Source organism: Dama dama, chromosome 14, assembly GCF_033118175.1.
Source record: "Dama dama isolate Ldn47 chromosome 14, ASM3311817v1, whole genome shotgun sequence".
Lineage (NCBI taxonomy): Eukaryota > Metazoa > Chordata > Mammalia > Artiodactyla > Cervidae > Dama > Dama dama.
Genome location: NC_083694.1, coordinates 39,129,091 through 39,135,138, shown reverse-complemented (window position 1 = coordinate 39,135,138; position 6,048 = coordinate 39,129,091).

Sequence of the window (6,048 nt, the reverse complement as noted above, 5' to 3'; positions counted from 1 at the left end):
GTAAACATGTGGTTTAGTGTTCAAGACAATAATACTATATGTCAGGAGAAGCGGACCAGGCACAGTGTTACCAAGTCCATTTGGGGTCTGAAGGGAAGGTAAATACTGGATTAACTTTAGACTTTGTTAAATAAATACACATATTTAAATGTTTTGGAGAACCACTGAAGAAGAAAAAATGTGTAATTTCCAAAACAGTGGTGGGGGAAAATATGAGGAAAAAGACAAGAAAGGGAGAGTCCCTGGTGGTCCAGTGGCGATTCCTTGCTCCCAATGCAGGGGGCCCAGGTTCGAATCCTGGTCAGGGAACTAGAGGCCACATGCTGCAACTAAGAGTTCGAATGTCACAGACAAAGATTCTGCATACCTCAAGAAAGATCAAAGATCCCATGTGCCGCAACCAAGACCCAGCACAGCCAAATAAATAAATAAAATTTTAAAAATAAATTAAAAAGGCAAGAAAGGAGGAAAAAAAAAAACAAAACCATGAAATGTGACCATTAGCAAGCACCAAATAAGATGGTTTATATAGAGTCATACATCTGTAAACGACTTTTAAAAAAATTCCAGCCACATTGTGTTTTAAGAAGCTTGCCTAAAATATACAGACACAGGAAGGCTGAAAGTAAATGGATGAAAAAGTTAAACCAGGCAAATAATAGAGCTGGTAAATATAATTACCAGATTGATTTGACTTTAAGGCAAAAAGTATTACTAGAGATAAAAGAGGACTTGAAGTAATAATCACACCCTCCTTCAAGAATTGCTTTAATTTAAAGGCTCTTTGGCTTCACCTTGCCAAACAGCTAACTCTCACATCAAAACCGTGAGAGAGTCGAGTAAGTCTCATCACTCCTCTTTCACAGATGAGGAGCCTGCGGTTTAGAAAAGTTAGACACTTCTGCCTAAGGTCAGACAGCAGCGGAATCAATATTGATCACAAGTCCTCTGACTCCACGGTCCATGCTCTCCGTATTTAGAAAGGAGAAAATGGGAAAGAGCAGGGCAGCGCTGGGTGGGGTACAGCACATAGGCAAAGAGGCTTGGCAGGGAGAAAATGCCCGGAAAAAAGTAAAATTGCGCCGAACTTGCCCCGACACACCGTGGAGGGGAGTGGGTAGGGTGGATTCCAGCCAGTTTTGAAGGGACCCCAGGCTTTGTGCCTGGTGGCTCAGATAGTAAAGTGTCTGCCTACAATGCGGGAGACCCGGGTTCGATCCCTGGGTTGGGAAGATCCCCTGGAGAAGAAAATGACAACCCACTCCAGTACTCTTGCCTGGAAAAGCCCACGGCCGGAGGAGCGTAGTAGGCTACAGTCCATGGGGTCGCAAAGGGTCGGACACGACTGAGCGACTTCACTTCACAAAGCTTTGTGCAACAAGTTTGCACGAGGCCACCTACTTTGCCAGTACCCTAGCGCGGAGGACCGTCCCTTCCAGCGCCCTCGAGCCACGCGGAGGACGGTCCCTTCCAGCGCCCTCGAGCCACGCGGAGGACGGTCCCTTCCAGCGCCCTCGAGCCCGCGCACGCGCAGACACCAGTCATCCGGCTCAGGACTCCCACGCAGGCGCCGCGTGCACCCTCCACAGGCAGCAGCTGAACGCTGGGCAGGCGCGCTCTCTGACGTCTCCTAACACACATCCCCCTTACCTGGGTCGTTAGCCGTCCGGCCTGAGACCCCCTCCAGTGAAGGTGGACGGAAGGTGAAGGCGGACGGAAGGTGAAGGTGGACCAGAGGAAGACAGACGCGCGGGAGGGCAGGTCCAGGAAGGCAGGAAAACAATTCTGGTGGGAAGAGAAGAGATGCTGTGATCACCTTAACCGGCCAAGGATGGAGTGCCTGCGGGGTGGGGGGCCGACAGGGTGGGGTGTGAGGAGAAGGTAGATGGACAGGTGAGTCCAGGCATGGGACCAGGGGAGTTGGAGGTAGGAAAGGATATTGTGGATTGAGCTGTCTCAACTCTCCTTTGAAAAGAGGTAAGGGTCGAGGTGGTCCTGGTTAGGAGCATGCACTGTGGGGTTGGACCCCCAGCATAGCCCTTCTGTAGCTGCTGATATACTTTATACTTTAACCTTTGGGCTGGGCAGGCTTTAAACTCATGTCTATAAAAAGGAACTACTTCTTAGGGCTGCAGAGCAGATTAAATGACAGGAAGCATCCTAAAGGCTGCATGATGCTGAGTACCAGCCGGTCACTCCTTTAACACAATGTACAGGCCCCTGCTATGTGCCAGATACTGTTTATTCTATGTGCTGTGAATACAGCAGGATAAGAGACGGTGGCTTCCGTCCACTGAAGGGAGAAGAGCAATTTCTTCAGTCTGTTAGGCTGGGAAAAGTCATGGAGAAAAATCAGGCAGGGTCAAAAGAGGGAGTAGGGAGGGTACTGTGGAAAGGGGCGGGGGAGTGGTCAGGGAAGGGCTCCCTGTGAAGTCTGAGCAGGATTTGAAAGAATGAGGGAGGGTGGGAAGGAGAGAGAGTTCCAAGCAGAAGGGACAGCAAGTGCAAAGGCCTTGAGGTGGGAACATGCATAGCATTTTGGAAGAACATGGAGGAAGCTGATGTGTTCAGAGCAGAGAGAACAAGGGGAGGGTGTGGGGGTGGGGGGAGGTGGGGTAAGCTAAGCGTAGGGAGCAGATATAGCGTAGGGCAGGGGTCAGAGAGTAAACGTATGCAGCCATAGACAAACATAACCAGAGAGCGGGACTGTGTTCCATCGTCACTTTGCACATAATAAACAAGGTCCCTACGGTAGGGCTTCGAAGCCTTGGTTGAGGACTGAGTGGGTTGGGGAAACTTTGACAGTCTTTGAGTTGAGTCAGGGCAGACTTGGATCTCAGTGTTCACAGGTCACTCTGCCCTCCATGGGAAGGAGGCTCTGGGTGTGGGGACAAGGGCAGAAGAGGGGAGACCAGTTAGGAGGCAAGAAGGGAGAGTGACTCAACCCAGGGAGGCGAGAATGGAGGCGGGGAGCAGTGGCAGATTCTGGGTGTCTTTGGAAGGTAGGACAGATGGGGTTAGCTGATGGATTGCATGTGAGGTGAGGAGTCAGGATGTCCTGATGGAGCCGTCCTTCGGAAAGAAGAGCAGGATGGGAGTCTGGGTGAGAAATGTCCGAGGCTGAGGTCACCTGGGGTGTGAGCATCAGGGAAGTGGGGGTGTGGGCTGGGATTGAACATGGAGAGGAGGAGGAACCAGCAGAAGAGACTGGAAAACAGGCAGGAGGGAGGGAGGGAAACTGAGAGGGGGCAACCTGGAATCAGGGAGACAGGGACTCTGAGGAGACCGAATAATCAGTGTCCTGCCTCCAGAAAACAGAGGGCTGGGAATTCCCTGGCGGTCTGGTGGTTAGAACTCCACACTTTCACTTGGTTTGATGCTCCTTGGAAGGAAAGCTATGACAAACCTAGACAGCCTATTAAAAAGCAGAGGCATTACTTTGTCAACAAAGGTCCATATAGTTAAAGCAATGGTTTTTTCAGTAGTCATGTAAGGATATGAGAGTTGGGCAATAAAAAAGGCAGAGCACTGAAGAGTTGATGCCTTCGAACCGTAATGGTGGAAAAGACTCTGAGAGTCCCTTGGACAGCAAGGAGATCCAACCAGTCCATCCTAAAGGAAATCAGTCCTGAATATTCATTGGAAGGACTGATGCTGAAGCTGAAAACTCCAACACTTTGGCCACATGATGCGAAGAACTGACTCATTGGAAAAGACCCTGATGCTGGGAAAGATTGAAGACAGGAGGAGAAGGGGACGACAGAGGATGAGATGGTTGGATGGCATCACTGACTTGATAGACATGAGTTTGAGCAAGCTCTGGGAGCTGGTGATGGACAGGGAAGCCTGGCATGTTGCAGTCCATGGGGCAAAGAGTTGGACATGACTTAGCGACTGAACAACAACAGGGAGCTAAGATCCTGCAAGCTGGGGGCTGAGAACTGGCCAGGGGTGTAGCACCTCAGAGGTCACCTAGAGGAAAGGAGCTTTGGGGTGAGGGGAGCCCAAGTGCAGTGAGGTCAGCAGAGGTGAAGGTGGGGAAGGAACGGGGATTTGGGGGTGATGAGAAGGGGAGACTTGGCCTGGGTCCTTCCTGGAGGCTCAAAAGGAGAATGTTGCTATTGTTTGGTGTTTTTGTTTTTAAAGATGGAAAAAAATAACCACCGCTTAAGTGCTGATGGGAATGAATCAGTCAAGAAAGGGGAAGTGTTGATGATAGGGGAAGTGACTTAGGGAGTGGGGACAAGGCCCTGACACACGATAGCCTGCGTCCTGCCCCCCCAGCTCTGTGTCCTGGTGGGGTGGGGGGCTAAATCAGCTGTGAGGCTATGGGGACCGAAGGTGCTCTTTCTGAGTCACAGAATGGGACCTCAGAGGCTGGTGGTGGCCCTGTGTGCTGGCTTTGGGCAGGGAAGACAGGATGGAGCACAGAGGAGGGTCAGGCAGGTGGGGGGACCACACAGGATGGCGGAGGGGCTGGGAGAGACTATAGATACAAAGGGGGCAAGTGGGGACACTTAACAGCATCTCTCTTTTTTAATATATGTATTTATTTTTGTTTATTTATTAGTTGGCTGCACTGTGTCTTAGTTGTAGCACGCGGGATCTTTAGTTGCAGCTTTTGTTGTTGTTCAGCCACTAAGTCATGCCTGTTACTTTATGACCCCATGGATTGCATCAGCCAGGTTCCTCTGTCCTCCACTGTCCCCTGGAGTTTACTTAAAATTCATGTCCATTGAGTTGGTGATGCCATCCAACCATCTCATCCTCTGCTCATCCTCGCTCAATCCAACCTCTCATTCTCCTTTGCCTTCAATCTTCCCCAGCATCAGGACCTTCAGGTGGGATCTAGTTCCCTGATCAGGGACTGAACCCAGGCCCCCTGCATTGGGAGCATGGTGCCTTAGCCTCCAAACTGCTAGGAAGTGCCAGCATTTCTCTTCTGATGTCCCTATTTGGTGGGTAAAATAGGAACAAGTTCTGCTGTAGGGGGTGAGTGGAGAAGAGGTGGCAGAGGCCTGAGGACATCAGAGAAAGTGTGAGTTAGCATCTGGGAGGGCTAGGAGGAAGGGACTAGAGTTTGATTCTCCAGCTGCCTTGGGGGCCCCGCTTGAGACTGAAGGTGGTACTTTCTGAGCAAGGCCGCCAGTGCAGTTGTAGGGTTTCCTTCAGTCACTTTAACCTCTGTTGTCATTTTTCTGAGTGAGTGGCAGAGAGGAGGAACTGGGAGTGTGCATAAGGGGTGGTTAGAACACTGGATGGTTAAGCTGCAGGAGGTGGGAGAGAGACATCAAGGATCAAAGGATGAAGGGTGATGAGAACAGAGGACCAGGTCTCACGCAAGGTCCACAGGAGGGAGCTGGAAAGATGGGTGTGGTCTCTGAAACAGAAATTAGGGAGGGGTGCAGTTATTGAGGATGACAAAGTCTGGGGGGACCCTGGGCACCAGAGGCTGAGGTTGGGTGAAGGACAAGACGGTGGGAGGCAAGAAGGTCAAGGACTCGCAGACCAGGAGTTAGAGGGATCATCCACATGGAGGATAAAACCACCCAGAACTTAGGGGTGTGTTGGACAAATTGACAGTGAGCCGAAGCTGACATATTCAAGAAATAAATAATCAAGACTTCCTTGCCGGCTCGCCTGGAGCTTAGAGCCAGAGCATTCTAGAGAAGAGAGAGGGCGAATGGTTGGGAAGTGGCTGCAGGAATCAAAGAAGGGCACCCCATCCTGCCTTTCTGAAAGAAAGGCCCCTACCTGAGAGGGCTGCTGGGGAAGCGCAGTCCACAGGAACCTGTCATCAGTGTTAGAAGGAGTGGGTGCTAAAAGACATGAGAAAATGACAAGGGAAAGGGGTGGTAGGGGCTGGGGAGAGGAGACCCGAAGGGGCCCGGAACAGGACAGCCAGGCTGGACCTCAGGGCAGCCAGGGATGCTGGTGAAGGGTGGGGCTGGGGACCAGGGATGGGCATGGCTGGGAAGGAGCTGGGCACCCTGTCCTCACCCCTCAGAGCCCCTCTAATCAAATAGGACGGCAGCTGTGGTGTGGAAC